The sequence below is a fragment of the Neovison vison genome, chromosome 8, assembly GCF_020171115.1.
Source record: "Neovison vison isolate M4711 chromosome 8, ASM_NN_V1, whole genome shotgun sequence".
Taxonomy (NCBI): Eukaryota; Metazoa; Chordata; class Mammalia; order Carnivora; family Mustelidae; genus Neogale; species Neogale vison.
Genome location: NC_058098.1, coordinates 137394873 through 137408256, shown reverse-complemented (window position 1 = coordinate 137408256; position 13384 = coordinate 137394873). Strand labels below are relative to the sequence as shown.

The window sequence follows — 13384 nt, the reverse complement described above, 5'->3', positions numbered from 1 at the left end:
AAGGTGAGGAAGAGACATCAGAGATCTCTTTTATCATCTCACAGAGGGTAAGGCCTCCTGAGGATGCACTGAGAAAGTCAGTGTCTGTAAACCAGGGAGAGAGGTCTCACCAGAAACCGACCTTGCCAGGGCCTTGATCTTGGACTTCCAGACTCCAGAGCAGTGAGAAAATACATTTCGGTTATTTAAGCCACTGAGTTTGTGATTTTTTTTTTTAAGATTTTATTTATTCATTCATTCACTCATTCATTCACCCATTCATTCATTCATTCATTCATTTGAGGGAGAGAGAGAGAGAGAGCACGAGCAGGAGCAGAGGGAGAGGGAGAAGCAGACTCTGTGCTGAGTGGGAGCCTGACACAGGGCTCGGGCCCACGACCCCGAGATCATGACCTGAGCCGAAATCCAGAACTGAGCCATCCAGGTGCCACTGGTTTGTGGTATCCTGTCATCACAGACCGGGAAGACTAATGAACACACGCAGCATTTTCTGCATGAATTAACGGATCTGGACAATGATCATCAGGACTGATCACACCCATGAAAGAAAGAGAACCAGGTCTGGGTACCTCCGATGGTACCAGTTAGGTAGCGGTCTTCCCCAGACCAACAAAAACAGCAAAACAAAGCAAAAACAACCCTGAGTCTGAAACACTTTCAGATCTAACCAGTAATTTACAGGAAGTACGGGGGTCAGAGGGACCCGTTAACCAATACCACAGGATGCAATTAGCAGAATGCAGAGTGTGGGAAGTTGGACAACAGAAATTTACCAGGTTTTTTCAACAAAAAATTACTAGGAAAATAAAATGGAGGAGATGCCAATGGATTGGAAGAGACTGAAAAAAAAAAGTAGCAAATAATCACAATGGAGGAAGCTTTAAGAAAACAAACAAAAACAACAACAAAAAAAGGAAACGAATTTTAAGGTTATCAAGGAACTACACTGACTAGGTTTTTAATAACATGAAGGAATTGCGTTTTATTGTATGCGTTGTAAATAGCATTGCGTTTATTTTTCCTGAGGAGCGGTTATCTTTTGAAGATGCATACTGAATGAAATGTTGTGTCTGGCACATGTATGAAATAGTAGGTCTGTGATTTGGTTCAGAATGATCCAGAGCGTCTCTCTTTGAAACACCTGCAAATGTCTATAATAGAAACAATTTTGTGTGCAGAGGTTTGTTTTGTTTTGTTTTTGTTTTTGTTTTATGAACGAGAGAGAGAGAGCACACCAGTGACACAGGGCTGGATCTCGTGACCTGAGCAGAAATCAAGAGTCAGTTAACCCACTGAGCCACCCAGGCGTCCCTTGTGGTGAATAGTTTTAAACAGAATAAGGAAAATTAGATTTTTTTTTTTTAGCTGATCCCACTTAGGTAAATGAAGCATCTATACACAAAACAGCTCACACTTTCCAAGAACATAAAAGTGATAGCATCTAACGGGCGAGGGTAGGGAACGAGGATAAAGGGAATTCATTTTTTTTTTCAGTTTGTTTTTTTCCAAGTTTCTACTGAAATTCCAGTTAACATACAGTGTAATATTAGTTTCCGGTGTACAACTGAGTGATTCAACACTTCCAGGCGTCACCTGGTGGCCGGCACGACAAGTGGGTTCCTTCCTCCCCATCACCCGTTTCCCCCAGCCTCCCCCTCTCCCACCTCCGATAACCATGGGTTTGTTCTCTATAGTTAAGAGTCTGTTTCTTGATTTGTCTCTCTTTTTCCCCTTTGCTCGTTTCTTTTGTTTCTTAGATCCCACATGCGTAAAATCCTCTGGTGTTTGTCTTCCTCTGACTGACTGATTTCGCTTAGCATTATACCCTCTAGCTCCATCCTAAAGGAAGCTCAAGACAGGTTTTTTCAAGACCAGTGGTGACTGTCTACCATGGACCGAGGAGTGGACCGATGTCTTCCTCTGTACCAGAAGTCCAGGCAAAGAGAGAAGGTGGGAGATGGAAAAGCACACGATGCACCAGAAATCCCTGTGGCCCCACCACTCGGAAAGAAGCATCGTTGATATTTTGGTGTTTCCTTCTAGAGTTTTCGCTACACGTACAGAACATGACCCTTTCCTTTTCCCTCGTTCCCCAGCTTCAGAGACACGCAGAGATGCGTAAAAATTCCGGATTACCCGTTTTATCAGTGGTGATGTTTGGGCTGCTTTCTCTTGTCCAGTGTTAATTTTCTCATTCTGAAAAGCAGGAACGATCGTAACCAGCCTCTTAGATTGCCTGAGGAGGAAGTAAAACCATCCCTGTGAAGAGCATCTGACCTCACTGGGAACCCGGCAGGGACGCGGTAATTCCAGCCGCTCTCTCCCTAGAGGGGCACTGGGGCGGCTGCCCCCGGGGACTTCACACACCATCTTGCAGACAGAGGCTGTGGGTCAGCATTTATCAAAGTGAAAGGAACTGAATGATGACAGAGCCAGACCTCACATTTGGTTTTTCATCTCAAAGCATGTCCCTTTCCTGCCAGGACACAGACACCAAAAAAGAACAACAGGGTATCGTGCATGCTGAGTTTTTTTCCTGTGTTCTCTTCTCTGGGTTCTGTGTACAGGCAAAGGAGCTCACTTATCGGGGCTCACAGTTCTCACAGCAGTGGTGAGACCCCCCCCACACACACACTTTTTGTTGTGGTTGTTGTCTGCAGCATTTTCCAGGGAAGAGTTCAGAGATGTGGAAATGGATGGAAATGCCGTGAGAAATCTTGGAAAAGGCTTCCTGGCTGCGAGGAATATGCAGGTTCACTCTTGAGGACCCAAAGCCTCCTGGAGGTGTCCTGCTCCCAGCGTCTCTGTTTCACATGAGCTCTTCTGGAAGCCACCTCACAGGGTAACATGTCACTTTCCTGACACATGATGGGGTGGCCAGGCCCAGAGCTGGGGACAGGTGCCCAAACCCGTCGTGACCCCGGGAGGACTGTGGGTCTCCCAGGCCTCTGCAGCAAAGCTGAGCTTGCCAAGAGGCCAATGGGTCCTGTGAATGTTTTCAATCTGTATTTGGCATTTGTTGTTAGGAAAAGTCGTAGGTTCTGTTGGCATTTGTGAATCACGGACTTTTGGAAGGTTCTAGAACTTCTTTGCTTTTATTATTTTTTAAAGATTTTACTTATTTATTTGAGAGAGAGTGTGTGTGCACGAAAGAGTACAAGCTGGGTGAGGGGCAGAGGGAGAAGCAGACTGGCCCCCAACCAGGGAGCCTAATACGGGGCTTGATCCTGCGACCCGGAGATCATGACCTGAGCCAAAGGCAAATACTTACCCCCCTGAGCCACCCAGGCGCCCCTGGAGTTTTTTCTTATCTCTGTTGAGCAGGTCTTCCTTCTCTAGTATGTCTGCTTGGTTTGGTTCTCATCATCATGATTTTCGTGGTTGCTTCTCCCCGTAAGAAAGCCATGATAGCCGATGCTTGTAAATCACTCCAGAGCTCTGGTCCTGGACAGGTGGCTCGGTCTTTCTTAGTCTGGAAAGAATTTTTCCTGAGGGCCATAGTTGGATTTCAAGGATAGAGCCCTGCCTGACTTGCACACGGCTGTGTTCACAATCACAGAAGACCAGCTAGGGCCAGGCTCTGCTTGGTGTGGCAGGGGATGGAGTCGAGTGGGAATTCCTTCTTCCTTAGAGCGATCCCAGCTGATGCAAGTAACACACATGTAAGCTCTAGTTCCAGTGCTAACTAGTTGTTACTAACTAGCAGGTGCCCTTGGCAAGCCATGTCCCCTCTTGGGGCTTCAAGAACCCTCTGAGGAATGAGAAGTTGGCCTGGACAAAGCAGGTGGCTTCCCCGCTGTCTCTCCCGAAGTCTGTCCAGTTAATAGAGGCCATGGCTGGGCCAGCCTGGAGGCTGGCTCTTTTCTGGGTCGTCTCTGTTTGAGAAGTAGACAAGGAATAGCCTGCCCAGGGCTGCAGAGCCATCTTCATGGCAAGTGTTACTGTAGTCTCGTTTCCTATTTTTAATAAATGCTGAAGAGCAACCCCCCCACCCCACCCCCCAGCTCCGGGGCTGTGCCCGGCCCCGCTGATGATTGACCCAGTACCAGCTTGCCCATTAAGGCCACAAGTGCTGGGAACAGCAAAGGAAAATCAAATCTCCGTAAAAATCATGGGCTCTCTGGAGCACAGACCTTTATCAAATCCCAGTCTACTGGTAGCATTTCAGCAGAGGCTTTTGCTTGAGTTTTGGAACTACAAAGAGATTTAAACCAATCACCATTTGTTGAGTGTCACCTGTGGTGGATAGTTCGGGGTGACTGAGCCTCAGCGCCCTATGGGAATCTGACATGGCCTACGTTTGAATAGCACTTTCCAGTTTCCAGCGTATAGTCACGGGGTCTCAGTGAACCCTTCCCACAACCCTGGGAGGAACGAGCAACCCAGAGAGGTGAGGTGACTTATTCAGTAAGGAGAGGCCAGTGTTAACCAGACAGTCCTCTGCTTTGGCCTGTGTCACGCGACACAGAAACAGTTAAATTGCTTGGAGACACAGCCTGGAGTGTTCAAGAAATGTATTATTGTTGTCCTTCATGAAAGGTTCTTGGAGGTGTTGACATTTGATATAGGTCCTAAGATGAGTATGATTTCCCCCCTTTTTGACTATTTGATTAGGTCTTCATAGATTTGGAAAGCATGACAAACTAACAAACAAAACAAAAGACTGCTAATCCCAGTACACAGGTGTTGTCACTGTGCATGGCTTAACATCGTTCCCTCCAGCTTTTTTCTTGACTTTTTTTCTTTAACTGGTTGAAATCACACTCTTGATGTAGTTTTGAACTGTTTTTCTCTTTACCTTACATTTTATCACATGCATTTAGAATGGGCTGAATTCCAGTGGGAAGCCATAGTGTACGGCTAGGGAATGCCGTGCTAAGAACTTCGCTGGAGAAAAGGTGTGGGGACAGGGAGAGGCAGGGCCTACTCAGGAAATGGTGAGTAATTCTCTGAGGCTAACCTTGTGGTTCAGGGAGGATTTGCAGCATAGCAGGGAGGCTGGGAAGGCATTCAGTGTCAGATGGTGGAAAGCCTTGAATGGCCCTTTAAGGAATCTGTATTCTCATTAAAGAACTTACACTCTACATTGTACACATTTAGAAATATACAAACAAGAGCATTTAGAAATAATTCACAATCTGCACAAATAGACTTGCTATTAATGTCTGATATATGTATAACCTTTCAACGTCATTCTGTACACATGTATCTCCTTTTTTCCCCAAGGACACAACACACTGATTCTTCTCTAATCTGATTTTAAGTCCACAGATGTCTTTCTTGGTCATTCAGAATTTTTTGACAATAATGATTTTTAAACATTTGATGCACTGGGAACTCTGTGTTTAAACAGAATCCTACCAGGAACCGTAAAAGCCAAAAAGGATAAAAATAAGGCTACTGTGATGAGAGCATGAGTGCAGACTCTGACGCCGGCCTGCCCCTGGAAGACACCCTGACCCCTTTCTGAAAGCCACTGTTGCATCATGTTATTTTTATGGCTGCATGGTAAGAATACAGCACCGTCTAGTTAATCGGTCTGCTCGGCTGTTCCAATTTTCTCCTTTGTAAATTGATACTACATTCTTTGAGCATATCCCATAATTATTTCCCAATGAAGGTTTTTGAACACGGGCATGACATAATCAGAGCTATTAGTGTGGATGCCAAATACAGTAAAATCTGACTTAACTAGAATTCAGCTAACCACAATCCTTAATTACCCAATTTTCTTTTACTCAACTTTGGGAAACATAGAGGAAACTCCCTCTCTTCCTCCCTCCCTCATTTTCTCTCTCTCTCTCAAACACACACACACACACACACACACACACACACACACACACACAAAGAGAGAAAGAAAATTATGAAATATGGATAAATTTAACAAATATGTTCAATAAATGTACTCTGGAAAGTAAAAAACATTACTGAGAGAAATTAAAAATAAGTATAAATGGCGACATATACCATATTCATCAAATGGAAGATTCAATATTGTTAAAATATCAATTTGTACCTTCAATCCCCCAAATGCTAGTTCTCCTGCAAACTAGTTATAGTTTAAACACAATGAGATTCAAAATATGAACAGGGTTATTTTAAAATTCAGTAAGCAAATCAAAATGTATGTGGACAGCCAAAATAATATCAAAAAAGAGCAGAGTTGGAGGACTTACACTATCTAGTTTCCAGATATTCCATAAAGCTAAGAGTAATCAAGATAGTATGGTGCTGAACTAAAGGTGACATATAATAGAAACCAGTGGAATAGAACAGAAAGTCCAGAAAGAGGTCCCACAAAAATATGGTCAACTGATTTTCTAGAAGATGCCAAGATAATTAAATGGGAAAAGGATAATCTTTTCAATAAAGGTGCTGGAATAATTGGTTGGCTATACGCACAAAAATGAACTAAAACTATAAACCTTATTTTGAAAAAACAGCAGAAAATCTTAATGACCTTGAATTAGGCAAAATTTTAAAAATAGGACACATAAAAAAATCAATACTTTGGACCATCAAAATTAAAAATGTGTGATTTTTGAAAGCACAGTTAGGAAAATGAAAAAGCAAGCCACAGACTGGGAGACTATGTTAGCAAAACATACATAAAATAAGGTATTTGTGTTCATAAGATATAAAGAATACTCACAACTCAATAATGAGAAAAGATACTTAAAATCAGGCAAAAGATTTGAGTAGACATCTTACTTTAAAAATACAGATGCTAAATAAGCACATGAAAAGATGTGCAACATCATTAGTCATTAAAGAAATGTAAATTTAAACCAAAGGGAGGTACTACTGCATATCCCTTAAAGTGAATAAATCTTACTAGATTGACAATGCCAAGGTTTGGCTACAACGTGAAGCCACGGTTTACATTTACTTACAAAGTTAAACATTCCCTTACCATATGACTCAGAAATTCTACTCTTGAGCATTTTTCAAGTGAAATGAAAACATTATGTCCACACGAAGATTTATACGTGAAGACTCATAACAGCTTTGTTCAGAGTAACCCCAAACTGGAAGCAATCCAAATGCTCATCAGTTGGTAAGTGAATAAAGAAAAATCTGTATCTTAATGGAATCCTGCTTAACAATTAATAGGTATGAACTACTGATACACCCGATACCATGGTGGAATCACGAAAGCATTACTAAATGAGAAAAGCCATATCTAAAATGAATACACAATGTATGTGTGTTTTTCTTTAAAGATTTTATTTATTTATTTGAGAGAGAGACAGTGAGCAATGGGGAGTGGAGGAAAAGAGGGAGAGGGACAAGAAGATTCTACACTGAGCTCAGAGCCTGCTGCAGGGCTTGATCCCACAACCCTGAGATCATAACCTGAGCTGAAACCTAGAGTCGGATGCTTAACCAGCTAAGCCACCCAGGCACCACTACACACACCGTATGTATTTATACGAAGTTCTAGAAAAGGCAAGTCCAGGGGTGCCTGGGTGGCTGAGCCTTCAGCTCAGGTCATGATCCCAGGGGTCCTGGGATCGAACCCTGCGTCCTCAGGCTCCTGCTCAGTGGGGAGTCTGCTTCTCCCTCTCCCTCTGCCTCCTCCTGCCCGCCCCCTCACGTTCTTGCTCTCTCTCTCTCTCAGATAAATAAAATCTTTAAAAAAAAAAAAAGGCAAGTCTATGGTGATGATAGCAGATCAGTGTTTGCTAGGGGTTTGGGGCTTGAAGATGGGAACTGACTGCAATGTTCTAAATCAAATTTTTTGGTAGTGGTTGCATATGTGTATATGTATATGTACATACACACACACGCCAAAACTCATCACATACACTTAAAATCGGTGAATTTTATTATAATAAATTATATTTCTAGTGGGATTTGGATTCATCTTTGTTCACTTGTTTTTTGTCATTTGTCATTCTTCTAGCCATTTAGCTGCATGTGTAAAGGTTCAGCATTGCAGTGTTTTCTAATGTCCAGGATAGAATCTGTGTTTCTGTTCATTATTTTCTTTGTTGTTTGAGGTAGTTTTTGAGAAAGAAAGAAGTAGGAATGTCTTCCTCTCACCATCTTAAACTTGGAAGTCTTACAGATGATATTTAAAACCATGGGACTGGAGCTATCCATGTTTCTTAATGCATTACTTAACATTCCAAGATGTTATACTGAGTTCCTACAATGATAAATAAGGACTGAGATCTCTTATACCTCCCTACTTCCCCTTCCCTCCCCCCCCAACAGTTATACAACAATTTTAGTTATATAGTCAGTATATAAACTTGATCATGACTACACAAATGGCATTTACTAGAGAACCACATTAACACCATGTTCACACCAAATTTCCTATTCAGTCCCTCACTTTTACTGGATTTACTCGTTTCCTCCTCTTCTTTCCATATGCCTGATTTTCTACACATCATTCATTCTTCCTAACGTTCTAACAAAGTCTACCTCAATTCTATCAATAGTGTTTTCCATAATCTCCAATATGTCGTATACTCTTACTCCTAGAGACTGTCGCCTCAGAGTCTTCCTACCACGCTCTTCACTGGACATCAATTTAGACTGGACATTATACAGATGCCATCTGGAAATTTCCATTCACCATCATCACAGGGACTCTTAAGCTTTAGAGTCCTTGCTTCCTTGATTCTATGGGTTCCTTCCTTAGTTTACTCCTTTCTTTGTTGGATCATCACCTTTGGTAGTCCACTAAAGGTATAAGGAAAGGGAACAAGGGAAGGAAATGATACTAGATCTTGCATGCCTCACATAGTTTACCCTATCTGATGGACGGTTTGGCTGAATATAGAGTTGTAGGGTGTGGACTGGAACACTCAAGTCATTGGTCCCTTGTCCACAAGATTCCAGTGTGTTGTGGAGAGGACAAGAGATTCTGATTCTTTTCTTTTTCTCCCTAGAAGTTTACAGCATCTTTGTATCCCTGATATTCAAAAAGTTCCCATGTTGTATCTGACTCTGGGCCTTTTCCATTATTTTTGCTAGCTCTTTTGAGTTGGAGATATATGCTTTAGTTCTGAGAAATTTCCTTGTATTATTTCCTTGATAATTTTATCCCCTTGGCTCTCTATCTGGCATTTCTACCATATGGTTTTCAACCCTGCAGACTTACTTTCTTGCTTTATTTTTTCTCTGCGGTTTTCCATCTCTTTCGTCTTTTTGTTCTGGAATGATCTCTGAATTTATTTTGTATATTAAGTTTTTATTTTGAAGCTGTCTGATTTCTCCCAATTCTTTTTTCTACTTGCTATCTGCTTTTCAAGTTAGAAGCCTTTTCCCACATCCAGAGGTGCTGGATGCCATCAGCTCTCAGGAGCCTAGAAAGCTCTTTGCACATAAGCCAGATGTGGGCCCAAGAGCTTCCGCCTAATAGGATAGAGTTCAAGCCCACTCACTATGAAGAATCCCAAATGGTAGTTTCTGAAATTTAGACCAGAGAAGACTCTTGTCTCCTGCCTGGGGAGCTGTAAAACTTGCTACTGACATTCTGGAAAGGAAGTTAAGAGCAGTATTCAGATGTCACTCAATTCCCCAGTTTCTAGTCTATGCTTCCTCCTGCCCCACCTGCCTGCTCTCCAGTTCCTCTTCAGCTGCCATCACCTCCTCCTTCCACTTCCTTGGTCCTTGTGGACTTGGCCTTTTTTTTTTTGGTGGAAATCGGAAATAATGCATTATTCAGCCTGTGTTGTTTCAGTGATAAGGAGACTGAAATCCAGAGAGGGGGTGCCTTCTCTGTGGGACCCCATGACTCCCCAAGTCACTGCTTCTGTCTGCTTCTGCCTTGATCTCAACTTCCTCATCCGTAAAATGGAAGAGTAGCTCTACCTGACTTTCAGAAACTTTATATTCTGGAATTGTATGTTTCAAGAAATCAGAACCTGATCTTCATGGCTATTTAAAAAAAAAGATTTATTCATTTTTAGAGAGGGAAGGAGTGTGTGTACAAGTAGGGGGACAGGCAGAGGGAGAGAGGGGTGGGTGAAGCAGACTCCCTGCTGAGCGGGGAGCCCAACTTGGGGACCTGAGGTCATGACCTGAGCTGAAACCAAGAGTCAAAAGTTTAACCAACTGGAGCCACCCAGATGTCCCTCTGTAAGTATTCAACCGGTCCTATTTTTGGTGCTTTCATGATGTCCCACAAATCCCCTTCTTTTGGGGGGGCAGAGAAGGGGAGAAGGAGAGAGAGGATCTTAAACAGGCTCCACACCCAGTGCAGAGCCCAGACATGGTGCTCGATCTCACCACCCTGAGATCACGACCTGAGCCGAAATGAAAAGTCTGACACTGAACTGTCTCAGCTACCCAGAGCCCCCTCCACCCAATCCCCTTCTAAGATTTCTTCTCCCCTTCTCCCAAATCAAGGGCTCCAGGCAAAGGCTGGCTTCATGGGTGTGCAGACTATCCGGTCACCAGGACCTTATACGTTTGTTTAATGATCTGCTGTTGCCCCCTGAAAATTCTTACTAAGTTTTGTACCAGGGATTCCACTTTCATTTTCTGCACAAATTATGTAGGTAGTCCTGGCCACGGGATGGTCACCAGCCAGGACTGCTCTTCCAAGAATTTTCTAGCCCATAGCCGGAGCTCCAAGTCCTGCGGCTCTGCTGAGTTGGCTTCCTGAAAGGGAGGGAGGAGCAGGGAGAGGAGGGCCCCGTGACTAGAAATGGGTAAACCAGCCCTCAACAGGTTCTGCAGCTTGCCTGAGATCTTATCACTCAAGAGTCTGGGAAACTCCTGAGTTATTTAAGGCAAACTCTGAGTACCTCACACAATCTTAGAAGGTTGTTTTGCTTCTGTTTAATTGGGGCTGTGCCTTCTGGCGGTTGATGTCCTTTGACAAGGCAGTTTTGGATCCAGAGAACTTTATTTATATCCAACTACTCATTCACGAAACAAACCTTTAGGAAGCACCTACCCGGGGAGCAGGGTGAGCAGGATCTTTGGAGCAGACAGAACTGAGCGAGATTCCCCCTCGTCCTCCTGCTGGCCGCATGACCTGGCTTGACCTCCTGAGTCTCTGTTTCTCTTCCTGTTTGATGAGAAGAGAACAATTACCTCCCTGCTCAATGACGAGATGACCTGTGCAATGGGCCAGGTGCCGAGCCTGACACACAATGGGCCCGCAAGAACTCCTTCCTCCAGCCTTCCTCCCAGCACTAGGCAAACCACAAAAGATTTCAGCTTTGGTTGTGGACAGACCAGGCCGTGAGCAGGCCTCGGAACACCTAGAAGGTCCATTCATTGGGTGATGTACTAGAGTCTCTCTTCCCTTCAGCAGAAATGCTGATCGGAGGCCAAGGAGGAAGGCTCATACATCTGAGAAGTGCCCAGATAGTGTTTGCTGTCAGGAACATCCATGTGCTTTGTGATTAACACTTAATAGGTTCCAAGAAAGCTTTGAAGTTAATAATATGTCTCCCTCCCTTTTAACCTATGATGCTCTTTCCACCGATGGTCTTCAAGTGATACACTTAGGCCTGTGATGAAATTTGGAGGCTCTTGCAAGCAGCAAGCTAAAGACTTGCTCTTATCTTTATTGAAAACAAAAACTTAAAAGTCTAGTTATGAAAATCAAGCCCACAGAGAGGCGTGGCCCAGAATGTGTCCTTAGAAATGCCTCTTCCACAAGCTGCCTGTTCAGGGAGATAAGCAGGGCAATGATCTGGTAAACTGAGCCTCATGACCATTGATGGCATCTGTTTTCACTTTCCAGTTTACAGAGCTTTGACAAATTCTTTGTGCGCTGTTACCTCCTTCGTACCCTACAGTCTCAGCAGGTGTTTTGTTGAAGTTATTATCCCCACACTGCAGATGAGAAAACCGGGCCCCAGAGAAGTGACCATCCAGGTCACGTAGCTACCCCATACGTATCAGGGCCAGGATTCAAATCTATTCTCCTTACAGAGTCTCTGCTCTGTTGGGTCCTTGAAATGACATTTAGCTATTTCCATACTTAGTAGAACCTCCTTAAGTGAACTTTCAGTGGAGGCGTGCTGGGTTCCAAGCCCTGGGATGCTGGCAGAGTTAGGAAGTTGGGATGAGGCAGTGGGGCCATCTCTAATGTGGCCACTAGGGCCCCCGACCAGGGGCCCTGCCTGGTGGAGTGGTGGTCACATTCCTGGAATTCCTGCAGCCTGGTCAGGACAGAATAATGCAGCCCCTCAGGCTCATCAGGCGCCAGATCTGTCCCTCTCAGCCACTCAAGGGCTTTGCTTGGACTTTGCCTGTAATCTCCCCTCTCTCTCCTGCTAGCCAATATTGCTTTTCCACGAGCACACAAACATGCTGCAACCTTCCATATTCAACCGCACTGTGTCTCCCTGAACGGCTGACCAATTCCTTATTCTTCCTTCCAGCAAAATTCCCACAGGCCTTGTCTACTCTTTCCTCCCATTCTGCCCTGAACCCATGCCAATCACACTTCCACCCTTCCTACTTGACTGAAACCATGTCGTCCATGATGACTATCTCGCTGGGTGCTGGGCTAAGCTCACCCACCTCTTAACAGCATTTGACCTTTCTTCGTTCTTGAAATTCTAGTCATATGGCTCTGGTCACTGCCTTCCATTGGTTCTCTCCTGCCACCATCTTTGCTGGATTGTTCTGTTCTGCCTAACTTCCACCTGTTACAGTGCCCTTGTCTCAGCCCTGGTCCCTTCCCCTCATCTATGATCTACTTTCACTCCCTAAGTGTCTGCATTTAGTCCTGGGCTTTAAAACTCATGTCTACACCACGGCTCCGAAATTCGTATCTCCGGCCAGAACACCTCCCTTGAACTCGATTCACTGGTGCAAATTCCTATTCAGTATCTCCTCCTATATTTCTCACAGTCACTTAACAGGTCCCAAATCTGGATCCCGGCCCCCCACCGACCTGCCCGTCACCATCCCAGTGAAGGGCTCCACCATGACCTCACTATGCCGTCTTTGATTCCTCTCTTCTTCTCACAGCTACGCCCAGTCCATTGTTGACTCCACCTTCAAAGTGAATCTGCTTCTCCTTGCTCACTGTGGCGCCCAAAACCAAGTCCTGGTCCTCCCAGTGAGTCAACTTCCTTCCTCCTTCTCCTCTGTGGTTCGTTTCCCACAGAGACCTGAACAGTACTTCAAAGTGTAAATTAAACCTTGCCACGCCTCTGTTCAAAACCCTTTAATGACTTCTCAGCACACTTAGAATTAAATTGAAATGTCTAACCGTGGCCTCAGAAGGAATATTCAAAACACCCATATTCAATAATATATTCATGTATAAGAGTCTATATAAGTGGAAATTTTAAAATGTATTCCCTTTTAATTTTTAAATAACCCAAACTAAATCTGTTTATAGAATAAAACTTCAGCACCTGAGTGGCTCAGTCACTTAAGTGATCAACTCTTG

The 13384-nt window shown here is 44.0% G+C and overlaps 1 long non-coding RNA gene across 2 annotated transcripts; it reads right to left on the bottom strand.

Moving 5' to 3' along the window:
• Positions 1–3281: 3281 nt before the first annotated feature.
• On the bottom strand, positions 3282–13075 carry LOC122915819. 2 transcript variants are annotated; one of them, XR_006386095.1, is made up of 3 exons: positions 12919–13075; positions 10918–11035; positions 3282–3387 (listed from the first exon to the last, which is right to left on the bottom strand). It is a non-coding gene; the product is annotated as an uncharacterized LOC122915819 (long non-coding RNA). The 2 variants fall into 2 exon arrangements; XR_006386096.1 differs by lacking the exon at positions 12919–13075 and adding an exon at positions 12505–12533.
• Positions 13076–13384: the final 309 nt, after the last annotated feature.